This window comes from Aythya ferina, assembly GCF_964211825.1.
Source record: "Aythya ferina genome assembly, chromosome: 1".
NCBI classification, from domain to species: Eukaryota; Metazoa; Chordata; class Aves; order Anseriformes; family Anatidae; genus Aythya; species Aythya ferina.
Window position 1 is genome coordinate 187225121 of NC_140296.1, and position 14551 is coordinate 187239671.

The following is a 14551-nucleotide window of genomic DNA, read 5'->3' on the forward strand; positions in this document are numbered from 1 at the left end:
TTCCAAGTGGCAATGAGAGTCGGTCTAATCTGTACAAAATAAGAACCAGCTTCTTAGATCTTTACCTGTGTTAATTTATCTTGATATATGAAGTTTTTCCAAACTAAAATGCCAGTTACAGTGAGACTCATTTTCACAAGGGAAAAACATTAGCAATGCAGTGACTGCATTGTAGTGTATTCCATGGACATATGAAATGAGTAAAGATAATAGTCTTTAAAGAGGACAGCCTGTTTTTAACATCTAATCTGGCAATGGGCATCTGCCCACACTGAGTTCATAGCAAGAGCATACTATACTCACTGTAGAGAAGAGTGACTCAGTTTGCATTCAGTAGGAACAGACCCGATCAGCACAACTTAAAAGGAAGTTTTGTGCCTCACCCCAATAAGCCCCTTTGAAAACTCCAGCCACTATTTTTTTTCTGCCAGATGGGTTGATGACAAGTAGCAATCAGAAACATTCTGGTCTAGTGCTATTAAAATCATTACTGGAGACATTTGGAAAAAAGGCATCAGCATTCTTTTATTGTATTAAAATATTCTGTCTTTTATGAGCTGAGTCATAACAAGCTGAGACATATTTACTACTTAGGCAATTTTTAAACATTATAAACAGAATATTTTCTCAGAATATTGCTATCACAAGCAAGACAATTGACATTTTCAACCTTAATATGAATAAACTCCAACGTTAGTATTGTAACAATGCAAATGACTGCAGTACCTCTCCCGCTAATACTGTTCAACCAGGAAATTACTTTAAATTATGGTAGCTGGCAGTTAAATATCTCATATTTATGACTTCCCAGCAAATGCAGTTCAGAGTGCAAAGACATAGTTTACTATTATGAGAGTGAAACTTTCTTATTCTTAGGGCTTGTTTCTTTGTTTTAAAATAGATGAGACACTGCATCTCTCCTACAGAATTACACCACAAGAGCTGTCAGTAGGGTCTATGAATTTTGTTTCCCCATCCTACATCAGGATCCCTCTGGATTAGATTTATTACTGCCTTCCCTCAATCGCTCCAACCCACCGTAGTCTCCTCTCTGGTGATAAGGGCTAAAAATAGTTCTTTCCAGAGCCCAGCTCAGTAACTGTAACACCAAACACACAGAGAAGGCAGATATGCTAGCTGGTAGCTGAATGTGCTCTTTCACCACTTCAGCCAAGAAACAAGGCTTCAGTGCTAGGCTCAGAGTGAGAACTCAGATCTGAAGACATGGTACTGGACTCAGTGGTAAGTTACTTTTGAATAGTAGGAAAAAACACAATTACAAACAAACAGGCAGCTCTAATGCAATGAAATTCACTTCTGTTCAGGGATACATAAACCTTTCAACATACATAGATTAGAGGACACATGAGGTCACTGAATGATGAGTCCAAGTAATAGTATTAGCTGTACAGAATTATTTAAAATATGTAGGTATCTTTTTATATTTTAAAGATATATTTGTCAATATATTTTTTATCTCAATTCAATACTGTCACTATTACTGAGAGAAAAGAGAAAGTAGTCTATTACTGTGAGTGATTCCACTGAAAAGTGTGGAACTGGGCTACTCAGTATAAGTAAGAGGGTAAGAAGATATACGTAAATTTGACTGTATATAGTTTTCCTTCTCCTTCTTCTACAAATCAATAAAAGCTCTTTAAAGTGAAAAAATCCTTCCCAATAATGCAAAGTAAATCATATTATTTCTATGTTTTACACTCTTAAATGCTTCAAAGTTAGGCTTCATGCCCAGACTCCACTTCCTCTTATCATTATTTGTATAATGGAATTAGGTAAGAACAGAGCATCCCAAATGAAAGCACAGTCAAGCATCCTCCTACACACACACACAGATATTCTGTAGTTCTTTGGACAAAACATGCAGAGGTTAATACAAACCTAGTGACTCTCTCTCTTTTTTTTTTTTCTTTTTTTTTTTTCTTTTTTTTTTTTTTTCTGACAGTGTGTGTTGCCTCAGACCTAGCTTCAGCTTCCAGTGAATCCAATAAATCCAATAGCAGTGCTGCATTTGCGTCCACTCAGAATCAGAGACAGGCTCTGAGACAGTCATATGTGCCATGTGTATGGCAGTGGAGTTTATGGGGAACCATTTACAGTCATTCAGAATGATCCCAAGCAGAAGGACAGAACAGTCTGACCAACAAATCCAATATGCAGAATGCCTTGACTGGGCAACATGCAGAATAGTTCAATGTATTTTACCATTCTTACATAAATGCTTTAGGTGGACACCAAAGGAAGCTGGAGCAATGCAAAGCCAAAAACAATGCTCTACATGGAACTATAATGGAGACAAGGATGATACTGAACTCCCTGGTTGTGTCTGTAATAATAAATAAAGGTATGCTTGCGAATTTGGCTTCCTGTTATAGCAAACTCATAGAATGCTCCCTGTCACAAATGTGGTACATTCCAGCTACCACAATCCTCCCAAATTCTCTGACACCACTTAGCAGCTGTAGCTACCCAGTGACAACTCCCAGTAAACTGTTTGCCTGCAGCCACCTTCTTTGGGAGGTAAAAGCTATTTACTAGCTGTTGGCCTTGGTACCTAGAACATTCCCAGACATGTTCAATTTACTGCCATAGCCACAGACTCTGTGATTATTACTCTGTGATTATTTACAAGAAGCATGACTGTGTCTTAACTGGGATACAAAGATAGCTGTGGAATACAATAGGATTTGGGATTCCAGAGTAGTCTGCTGCCTCAGAGGAACCAGATGACTGAGGCTGAATAAGCTATTGTGGGAGATAAGGTGAGATAAGGTAACAAGGAACTAATGGTAGCAGAACTAGTTTTAGAATCCATAACCAGAGAATGAATCCCCGCATAAAGCCCGGGCAAGGATATCTGCTTCCAGGGTAGTATGTTGTTTATATTTTGGCTGTTTTTTGTTTGTTTGTTTGTTTTTGTTTATGTTTTCCCACGTTCTCTCTTCTGGGAACACAGTCTTGTTCTGGGTACTCTACCAAAAAGACAGGCTTGGACTTCAAGCCATAGTCCATATCTGCCTTACACTGAGAACCTGGACCATTGTGCTCTGCCCTGCTTCAACAGGTTTGGCTAAGCTGGGCCACAAACTATGGCCTGCATACAAAGAAGGCTAAAGAACTGTGCTACCCTTTCTTCACCCCTCCAGCTTGCTATTCCAGAACAGAAAGGTGATTGTTTCAGAAGACATACATGCACTCACTGAAAGAGAATCAATTGCTGTTTTTCCTAATCAGAATTGCTTGGAGTAAAATGAAAGCAAACCCACAGACCAGTAAAAAACAGTAAGATAAAGCATGTTGGAATGGGTTGCAGATTACATCTCTGTCTACTGCTTTACCAAATGGTCATCAATCATGCACGGGATTGCTGCTAACACTGCAAAAGCCGACAAACTGAAGCTGATCTTTAGCCTGAAGTGATACAGTACTGTCCTCCAGATGCTCCTTCTCAGGATGGAAGGATTATTTTTCAGACATCCATAGATTTCCTTTGTTGTCCTGAAAAAGAGACGAACAATTCAACAAGCCAAACCTTACTGTAATTGTCTTAGAGGGAAATGGAGTATAGTCAAGAGAGAGAAGACAGTAAGATCTTCAAAGAAAGGCTGATACCAGTGTCACAACTGGCACAAAGGACAACCCCTTGAGACTGCATACAGCACAGCCATCAGCATGGTTTGTGGCTGTACAGATCCTGCTGATCACTGAAGCTGTGATAGGATAGGATATGAAACAGGGCATCAAGAGTAAGTCAGGCTGCCAAGTGGAAAGGGTGAAGTCATGACTCTACAGACTTGAATGGGACTGGCATTGTGCACCTGGCAGCCTGCATGCATGATACTCAGCAATTGCACACGCTCTTGAGATAGATACACACATATTCCACTCAAGAACTTTGAAGTTTTGTACAAAGCTGGCTGAACAACTGCAAGTCATGGCAATAAAATATGACCTGAGAAATATGACACTTTTTCTTAATGAAGAACTGTGCTACCAGCAAAATGCTGTGGTGATGTGGCAATGTATACAAACACAACTGAGCAGCCACAGCCAAACACTCGAGGAAAGTACAAGAAACAAGTTTGAAGAATGCCTATGTGCTGTTTTTAGAGGGAGTCAACCTCTAAGCAACCGCAGTTGTTTAGAGGCCTATACTCACTGCTGGCTGTCACTGACCTTGATTACCTCCTACACCACCTTAAGAATGAGATCAGCACTAACATCAGTGGCCACGATTTCTAGCAAGAATGAATTTCTCGCAATGTTGCCAGTTCAGCCTTCTGCCACTGTCTCCATGTGCTCTCCTTTGCTGTGTGTAGTCTATCATGGGAGGAGCAATTCCCACAGCAAAACCCACGGCAAAGGGTCTTGCTCCGGTTGCGTACAACAGTTGTACAACCACTGTCAAGAAACTCCAGATTCATGTAGCTGTTGCCACTTATTGATGAGATGAAAATAGTGTACTGTGCTTGCAGCGGCAAATGTAGATTGTGAGCTGGCAATGATTAGATGCTCTTTACAAGAGACTGACTGGTTTCAGAAACAGAAAGATAGACACCCTAGAGAAACCCCATGCAAACACCCCCACAATGCAGCAGGATTGGTCGCCCACAGAGAACAAGCCAGCTCTGTTGCTTTGTTGCAACTGGTGCAGTAGAACCTGCAATGTGAGGCTGCTTCAGCAGTGCCCATCTGAAATGTCAATATACACCTAGACATGAAGTGGCTCAAATTTGCACTGCCAGGTCACCCAGAAATGGATGGATGTGGTGTTAATGACCACAGTGCCATGACCCAAGGACTCTGTGGCTGTCGATAGGAATCCTCTTGTGTGCCGGTGGAGCTGCTTATTGCTCCCACATCTTCATCACCCCAGCCCTGGAACTTATTACCTGTTCTGACAGCAAGGCTGGGCCTACAAGCGTTGCTTAATCTGTTTCAGCCAAAATGAAGCAACGAGGCATTTTATCTTTAAACATTTAAATCTTAGTGCTTAATCTTTGCTAACCCAGCTCATTTTAACTGTAACAAGTTGTGGCAGGTTTACTTTAAAATGCCCGACAGAAAACTGAGTTATGGCTGATTGACAGTCCCATGCACCATCCTGCTGCCCCAGCTATTAAGTTGGTAACTTCTGTCAGGGAGACAAGACAAAGCCTGTGAGAAGTTGTAACACCTGAAGCCTCCCCAAGGAGAATCAGCTGAGGGTGTGTGCCAGGGCTCTTAGGATTTATGTTGGTACAGTTTCTGCCAATGGTGATGATAATCTTTAGACTAGTCCTACAAAGTTACTTTTTAAGAAAATCAAGAACAAATAATTCTTAGGAATTCCACTCTCTGCCTTCATTCTTCGGATAAAAATCTGTCTAATGACTTTACTTCTCAGAATGCACTATTCCTGAGAAAATGTCAATTCTTTCTACATATGTGACTTGTAATAGACAAGCCATAAGGCTTTTTGTATTATACTAAGTTTATCTGAGGTATTTTAAACACAAGAAAAAAAAAAAAAAGGAAAGAAAAAAAAAAAAAAAAAAAAAAAAAAGCAAATCATTTTCCAGCTTTGTTGTTTTACAAAGTAATTCAAACCATGGAAAAATAGTAAATTGCATTTCAGACAAAGAAAGTGTGAGGAACAATATATCCTCCTGCTTCCCCATTATATAACCAATCCCCGTTCTTAAGTGCACAAATAAAATAAGAGTAAATTGAAATAAATCAAAAAAATATGTTACATAGATTCAAGTCCTACATTATGTCTTGGTTGCAATAACATACATTATCATTAATGGCTTTTACTTTACAATGTTGAGAGTTGTTGTTGGCATAATCATTTTCATTTCTTGACCTTTACTATCTGCAGTGGTTACATGAAAGCATTAGTCTGCTGTCACACTTCAAGAAACCTTGTAGTAAGATCAACTGTGCATCACTCTAAGTCATCTAAGGCTATTTTAGCATATTTGCTTTATGACCAAAATGTAAGATCACTGCAATTATCTACAACGATAGTTAGACTTCATGTATATACAATTCAAATTTCAATTGTGTTAGAAAATACTAGTGCCATAGGACTAGTGTAACATTTTATCACCATGAATTCAATATCCATTTAACGGAGATGCAACAAAAGATAATTTGAAGTTCTGAAATGAATAACTATAGTCTGGAGAAACTTATAATGAAAAAAAAAAAAAAAAAAAAAAACATATTTTTTCCAATTTTCCAGAGTGTCTGCTCTTCATTCTTAATATTCATCAGGATTTGCAGGATTTGGGGGAGTGATGAAGGTTAAGTTTCATGTAGTATTTCAAAACTGAAAAAAGTTTTACTGCTGAACAGTAAAATCCCTACAGAGACAGATTTGTGAGATACTGCAGTATATCAAAGAAATCTGCATTAAGAATATGTTGCTTCTTGTATTAAGGGAGTTGGCAGGAAAAAATGCTCTGTTCAGCAGCCATCACCGTAAAATGATATAAATGCAACTACATTACCAAGGGACCTCAATTTGCCAATTGAAGAGGGCAACTGCATTTTCTGCTTACAATACATAAAAGATCCTAAACATTTACTTGAGTATGCTCAGTTTTTTTGAGCAGTAATGGTTATTCCTTACATTGAGGATGAAGGATGCTTTTATTCTGTGTCTTTGCTGAGCTTTGCCACATCCTCTTTGACAACAGTGAAAAGGAAAAAGAAGGCACATTTGCAACAGCAGTGGGTCAGGAAAAAAGACTCCATAGGATCCATCAAGCAACTAGATGGCCATTTACATAATCAGAAGAGGTCTAGTGACATAGAGCTAGTTGGTATCTCTGCTTTGCAAGTCAGAGTGCACAGTAGCTTCAGCTCTTGCTGCTCCTCCTAAATGAAGCAGGCAGGCAGAACCAGCACTTGACCAAATTTGAACTGAACAATGAGATTAATTACTCCATCTTTTATTATCCAATCTCTGACCCAGACAGCTCTTATTTCTAACTCTGCATTTCAAAATCACAAATACATTGGCTGTGTTGTTGGATCACAAATTATCATCAGCAACATAGGCAAAGGTCAGGAACCATTGGTTGAAAGGATAACTTATAGGGAAAAATGACTTCTTTGCATGTTTGGTTTTTTTTTTTTTCTCTTCTCTGATCTTGAAGATCCATGAAGGTTAAACATTGCTCCACTGTAAGACAATTGCATAGTTATTTATATTTTATATCAGCTGGAGCTATAAAACACTAGAAAGATTACCTATGCATGTACATATCACAAAGGAAGGGAAAGCACAGAATTCCCTTCCTGTGCAAATACAGTGAAAAGAGATACAGCATGTTCCATTCCCACATACATGTTACCAGCAAGATTTTGTCAAAGCAGACAATGTTCAGAAAAGAGCAACATGATTAAGGACTAATCTACTAAGAAAGATTTAAAAAGTCTAGTTTGACTCAGAAACAGCGTTATAAAGATATAACAGCAGACTAAAAATACTGAGTGGAAAATATATTATTTAGGGTTTACAGGATAAAATCAACAAAAGGAATACATAGAATTAATATCAGGAAAGGAAGCAGGGGAAGACCAACCCATTGCTGTGTAGAATTTTAGGAACTGAATCACTGGCACTGTTATGCCACTCCCAGTAACAGAACAGTGTATCAAACCCTTAGGAGCTTTATGCAGAAAGCCTGAAACACTCTGCAGTGGCAATCAGCCAGTTCAATGGGAGGGAACAGCAACTGCTTTCTGTATCCCAGAATTTTATGCCTGCTAACTCTGCAGTTCTGCTACAGGAACAACTCTTTGTAATAAAAGGTGTTCTATATAAAACATTAATCTCTATAAATAAATTCTAGGCTTTATAATAATAATAAAGTATACTATTGCATGGAAATAATTAATCAAGCTTTCTGCAGTGAAAAGTTCTGAAAACATATAAAGCATACAGAAAAATGTTAACTTTTCTCTGAATAAATTGGAACTATTATACATTTATGAAGGTTTATACCATCATCAGTATTTACATGTATTTTTGTTTTCATAATGATGATGCCTTATTTTAGGATAGGAAGCTATGTCCAGTTTTGTTTTGTGCATTACTTGTGCCGTAACAGCTAAGGTCTTTCTGCTAAATAAGAAAAAAGTGTTTTTACAACTATACTAACTTTTCATTCTCCTTCTCATCGAGTTAGTATTTTCATTTTTCAACAGTTCATTGATGGTTTTCCTCAATGGTGGACTCCTCAAGAGCTATTATTCTTCTGTCCATGGAAAACAATGTAGACAGGCAACTATATAGTATTAACATTATTAATTCACATCTAGATTGCCCAACCAAAAGCCAGACTGCATTTTTCTAAGTGTTATGTACACGTGGTGATAAAACAGCATCTGCAGAGGAGTTTACAAGTAAGGCATACCAAAAATAACAAGAGAAGAGGCACATACAGGAGAAACTTACCTTCACCCGAAGAGCAAAACCAACATAAGCCAAGTTACTACGTAATCATCTAAAAAATTAATTTACTGCCACTATATACCATTCTTTTTTTTTAATATGCTATATTTAAATTGCACTTGATAAAAAGAGAGAAAAGTGTATAAAGATGCATTTTCAAATATATGCAAAGCCAAGGCATTACTGTTATCGAAAGACCATGATTGTATAAGGCCTACATGTCAAATTTTAGATTCTTAACTCTAAACATAAATACACATCACATCCTCAAATCCTATATTACAAGAAGTTTTTATCAGGGACTTACCATTCTGCTTACACAAAGCTTCTCCCAAATTTGAATAGATATTTCACACGGTAAACAATTTGAATTTGATACACTTTGATTAATCCAACTTTTTTATTATTTTCCTCTGTAAGACATCAAAACATTTCCTTGCATAATACAGTCAGAAGTCTGCACATTGGCATCTTGGTTTGTCTCTATCACAACAGCTGATTCAGTCAAAAAAGGAAAAGTTGTTATTTCATGTGTTTCAGCTGGCACAATTCAACTGGGGTAAAAAGAATATGCAACTGTGCTCTGACATCACTGGTCTCAGTCCAGCAGAAGATATGTGCACTCTTCTAGACTGTTCAAGCAACAAGAGCCTGGATTTTCTCATCCCACAGTATGTCAGTATCCTGAGGGAAATGTTGCTTACAGTCCAGTTCCAAAATGGAAAGATAGAGTGCTGTGACTGAAAAGGGACATCCCGCCCTTTTCTTACCAGCCTGCTCAGTCTCATGCACTATGTATCCCTGGTTGCTGTGGTAAGCATTTGTATAGCTGCCCTCAAAACTAGCTGGAAACTGGTTTCTGTTCAAAAAACAAACAAACAAACAAACATCACAATGAAAATGGGTCACCTTATTATGTGATAAAGCGGGGTCACCACGGCAGTGGGAATGAGAAGCTCTACATGAGATGAGGGAAGGGTGGAATCATCCTTTCTAGCCATACACTTTCTGGCATGACATGAAATAGGTTGTCCATAGCTTAAGTATATTTTCAGTCAGCTCATTTAGAGAAACATCTCAAATTGCAATTATTTTTAAGAGATTTTTGACTTTGTGGTTCTACTATCTTATTTTTTCTGTTCCTCAAAGAACTCTTACAGTCCTAATTAATGTACCCATTCACAAGTCTGCTCAGAATTTATTAAGTAAAACCAAAAACTAGCCAATATTTACTTAAGGCATATGCCTTATGATAAGGTGCTTGTTCACCAGCCACATAGGAAAAGAGTACTTCCTAAACGTACAGCTTTTCAAACTTCATGATTTTACCTTTTCAGAATGTTTTACACAAAAATATGTATGGTACTTGGTCAGAGTCTTCTCCATGAAGCAGGGAAGTTTTCCATGCCTTTGGGACTTCATAATCTACCTACCTCAGACTACCAGACAAAAATTTGTTTGCAGATGGTCTGGGCATCCTACTTAAGGAACTTTTGTAATGCTAAATGAAGAGCTCTATGACTGATACTTTCAGGGATATTTCACTCTTGGAAAATGAGCAGTTTCTTTGAGCACATGGAACTCCCTTGTGCTTTCAGCCACTAGGATCATTTGGGCTCAAAATGAACAAATGTGAATAATGTGTTTTCTATGTAATAAAAATTCTTGTAGTGTACCTTGGAAATGACTTCATCCTCCGGCACTACTAGGAGTGTCCTATCCTGCCATTTCTCCTGGGTGCCTGCTCTGATCTCTTCGGCCTTCCAGAGCTCCCAGATCTGACTTCCAGGACTGCAAGGTCTCCTCTGCAGGCTCAAATCTCCTGGCTATTGTCTGTGACTCTCCATAAACTTGAATTGGCTTTGCTTCTGCATTGTAATTACACTGCAGACCTTTTTCATTTCAACAGAAGGCTGCAGAGGAAATCAGATCTCTTTAAGTCTGAATATTGTAGCAAGTGTGTGAAGTCCAATGCCATTTATGATGACTGCAATAAAATCAAGAACAGCAGCTTATCATTCATTTGAAAAAAATGTTGCCATTCATTGCTTTATACATTTGAGAGCAAAATATGATTTTATGAAATGTAAGACTGTTCAATTTGCTAAAATTTCTTAATTCTATAGATAGACTGCCAATATACATTTTAACTATGGGTAAGAAAAGTTGTTGGCCTTTGTATACAAAGTCAATAGGCAAGTAATCTCTTCTCTGATTGGACTGACATTCCAGTACTTAATGTAATGTCTCCATAAAAAGTGAGGCAATTCTGTATTCTGTGTTCCACTAACTTCTGCCAAATCAAATGATTGCTTGAAAGGATCTCAGACATCAAGTATAAACAAATATAGCAAAAAAAAAAAAAGATTCATTTAAAATTAATATTAAAAATATTCATTTCGTTTTGAAAACTTATGGATTTGTTCCTCTAACACTCTCAATTCTAATGGTCAGTACCACAAGAAATGGTGACATAATAGTGAGCGGACATTTCTGTGTAAAGCATCACAAGCATAAGACAAAGAATGCTTCAATAGTAAGACTACAAGATCAAAGTCAGAAATGCTTCATTTAGTTGTGATGACAACTCTGTTAATTGAGCAATTTCAAAGGTATGCAACTTCAGCTATTGCAATTGCTTCCTTTGTAATTAGAGACTTTTCAAAGAATGTGGGTTCTCTCTGCAGATCCTTTCAACTGACCATTGTGTCACCAGAACAAGATGAGTGGAAAGATATGAGAGAACATTCATGTCATATTGGTCAATCCAGTATACAGCTAATATAAATCAGCCGATTATGTTCAACAGAAAATCATGAGTTTTCTCAACTGATGTCTGTTACAGTAAATCAGCAGCAAGTAGTCCGGCGTTTTGAGATAAATATATATATTTAGATACTTTTAGAAATTATGAATAGTCTGGACTTATATACATTTTTGTAACAGAACTGCATCCAGTATCAAAGTATATCAAACTGTCTGCAGGACTGCAATTATGAAAAGCAATGTTATCTTGCCATTGTCACTTCCACTGGGTATAGTAAAAACTAATAACAACAATAATATTCACAATAAAAATATATATATATATATAAAAAAAAAGTAGAACAATAAGACTATATTAAACCAGCTATTTATGCGACTTGGACTTTGATTATGTCTATCATGTAGATGCAGCCATATTGCTGAATTTGTCAATTGGGGCAAAATTCCCATTATATCCAATGAAGAATTCAAGATTGATCTTCTAAAGGCAGATGATGGATGCCTTTATTGTGTTTTGTATATCTTGTATTTACTAATTCATTCTCCAATGACTGTTCATCATTTGCTATAACACAATTATTTTTCCATATTTTTATTATATTTCCAGAAAAGAATATAAACTATGAAGGGGAAACATTACTATTCTTCTGTTTTCAGAATAAAAAAGAGACTTGTAGAGAAATAGTCCAAGTTATGCAACACCAGATAGAAAGAAGTTATTTTATCACTGCTTGGAATAAATGGCTACTCAAAAGGGCACAGTCTGGAATGTTTTCTTGCAATTCTAACTTGTGCTAGTAGGACAATGCTTGGCAGAGCTCAGCTGTCTTCATAACAAAATATCTCTGCACAAATATTGCTCATTACAAATTAAAAACAGTAATGGAAAAAGATACAAATATAAAGAAAGAAGATGAAGATTCTGTTTGGCTTTGACTTAGAGAGGAAAAATTATTTTTTAATCTTTTTAAAACATGAAATCCAAATGAATGTCATTACTTATCACAAATTAATATACAAAAATAAAATTATATTGATGAATATAGTAGAAGAAAATTCAACACAGTGACAGACAGGGATAATAAACTCACAAATAATAACAATCATTACGCTATATTATGATCTCATATCAATATAAATAAGCAAAAAATATATCATCAATATTTGTCTATGGAAACATAATTCTTTTCTTTTTTTTCCAAAATAACTGTAAAATTCATCTTTACTAAGTACTCCTTTATAAAAGAAAATCATATGACAAACTGCAGTGTTTCTAAGTTTGTTTGGTCGATATATTTGTATGTAATGTAATTTATTTATATATATACGTATATATATATAGGGTTCATGCTATTTTTTTCTTGCTGTAGATGAGATATTTTACAAAATATACTGTTAGTTAAAATAACTTTTTAAATTTGGAAAGATCCAAATTTGATTTTGATCTGATTTTGTAAATTTTGCCTCATTATTTGTTGTTCACAAGGATTTAGAACAATAATAGAGGTAAGAAGATTTCTTATTATAAATGCATTACAGATCTTAACACAAACTGTGGGTTATTTTACTCAAAGTTCATTTTTCCTTATTTTTTAATCTACTCATTTAAAAGCATTTGACGATCAATTAAAAAGTAAAGCCAACACAGAATAGTAAATATTTATCTCTTTTATCTCACATCTCCCATGTCCCAAACTTCAGACCAAAACCTCATTCCCTTCAGCACCCTGTCTGATCCAAACCACAGGCCATGCCACAACTCTTCTCAAACATGCAGAATCAAAGAAACCTATGACGTTTCTTTGTTGCCTATGGTCTTAGCCAAAGTCCACCAGGTCTCAAACGAGATTTTCACTCATTTCAGAGGCCAATAGACCAAGATTATATTTCCAAACGTACTTCTATCTCCACGAATTTCTGGAAACACCACTCTTGAGTTGGCTGCTCTCCAACCGAAACCTCTTTCCCTATCAGCACAACCATTCTGCCAGTCTGAAGTATAAACCTACTGTATCCTCACTGCCCAAATTCACAAACAGCTTCAGGGCAAAACCCTTGATTTGACAGACCTTCTGTACTATGGATTTTACAGAATCACAGAATTGTAGGGGTTGGAAGGGACCTCAAGCAATCATTGTGTCCAACCCCCCTGCCAAAACAGGTTCCCTGGAGCAGGCTGCCCAGGTAGGAGTCCAGACAGGCCTTGAATATCTCCAGAGAAGGAGACTCCACAACCTCCCTGGGCAGCCTGTTCCAGTGCTCTGTCACTCTCACTGTGAAGGAGTTCTTTCTCATGTTGGTGCAGAACTTCTTGTGATCCATTTTGTGGCCATTGTCCCTTGTCCTGTCCCCACAATCCACTGAAAAGAGGTTGGCCAATTCCCTCTGTCTCCAACACCTCAGGTATTTATACTCATTGATGATATGTATATATGTATATGATATACACATTGATGATATCCCCTCTCAGTCTTCTCTCTCCAGGCTAAACAGATCCAGGTCTCTCAGCCTTTCCTCATAGGCAAGATGCTCCAGGCCCCGTATCATCTTTGTGGCCGTCCGCTAGACTCTTTCCAGGAGATCCCTGTCTTTTTTATACCAGGGAGCCCAGAACTGGACACAGTACTCCAGGTAAGGCCTGACCAGAGGGGGAGGATCACCTCCTTTGGCCTGCTGGTCACACTCCTTTTTATGCACTCCAGGATCCCATTGGCCTTCTTGGCCACCAGGACACACTGCTAGCTCATGGTCAACCTGTCATCCACCAGGACCCCCAGGTCCTTTTCCTCAGAGCTCCACCCCAGCAGGTCATCCCCCTGCCTGTACTGATGCATGTTGTTGTTCCTTCCCAGGTGCAGGACTCTATTTGTTCTTCTGCTTCATGTCTGGCAATAGATTCTGTGTCTGAAAATACATCCTGTTTCTTCAGCCTTAGTTGTTGGTGTGCTTATTACAGAAAATCATAGAATCATAGAATGGTTTGGGTTGGAATCTGGGTTTGGATCATCTAACTCCAATCCCCCTGCCATAGGCAGGGATGCCACTCACTAGATCAGGTTGGCCAAGGCCCCATCCAACCTGACCTTTAACACCCTCCAGGGATGGGGCATCCACAACTTCTCTAGGCAACCAGGTCCAGTGCCTGGGTAAGGACACTTACAGCGAGAATTTCCTCCTTATGTCTAGTCTAAATCTATCATCTTTTAATTTAAGGCCATCCCCCCTTGTCCTGTCATTATCTACCCGAGTAAAGAGTCCTTCTCCATCCTTTTTATAAGACCCCTTTAAGTACTGAAAGGCCACAATGAGGTTTCCCTA

The 14551-nt window shown here is 37.7% G+C and overlaps 1 long non-coding RNA gene across 1 annotated transcript in view; it reads right to left on the reverse strand.

Moving 5' to 3' along the window:
- Positions 1 to 499: 499 nt before the first annotated feature.
- The window catches only part of LOC311430381, a 57968-nt gene continuing 43916 nt past the window's right edge, over positions 500 to 14551 (reverse strand). The window contains exons 2-3 of the long non-coding RNA XR_014688748.1: positions 10144 to 10454; positions 500 to 3516 (exon numbers count right to left, since the gene is read on the reverse strand). This is a non-coding gene — a long non-coding RNA (uncharacterized lncRNA). The remainder of the gene's footprint in view (positions 3517 to 10143; positions 10455 to 14551) is intronic.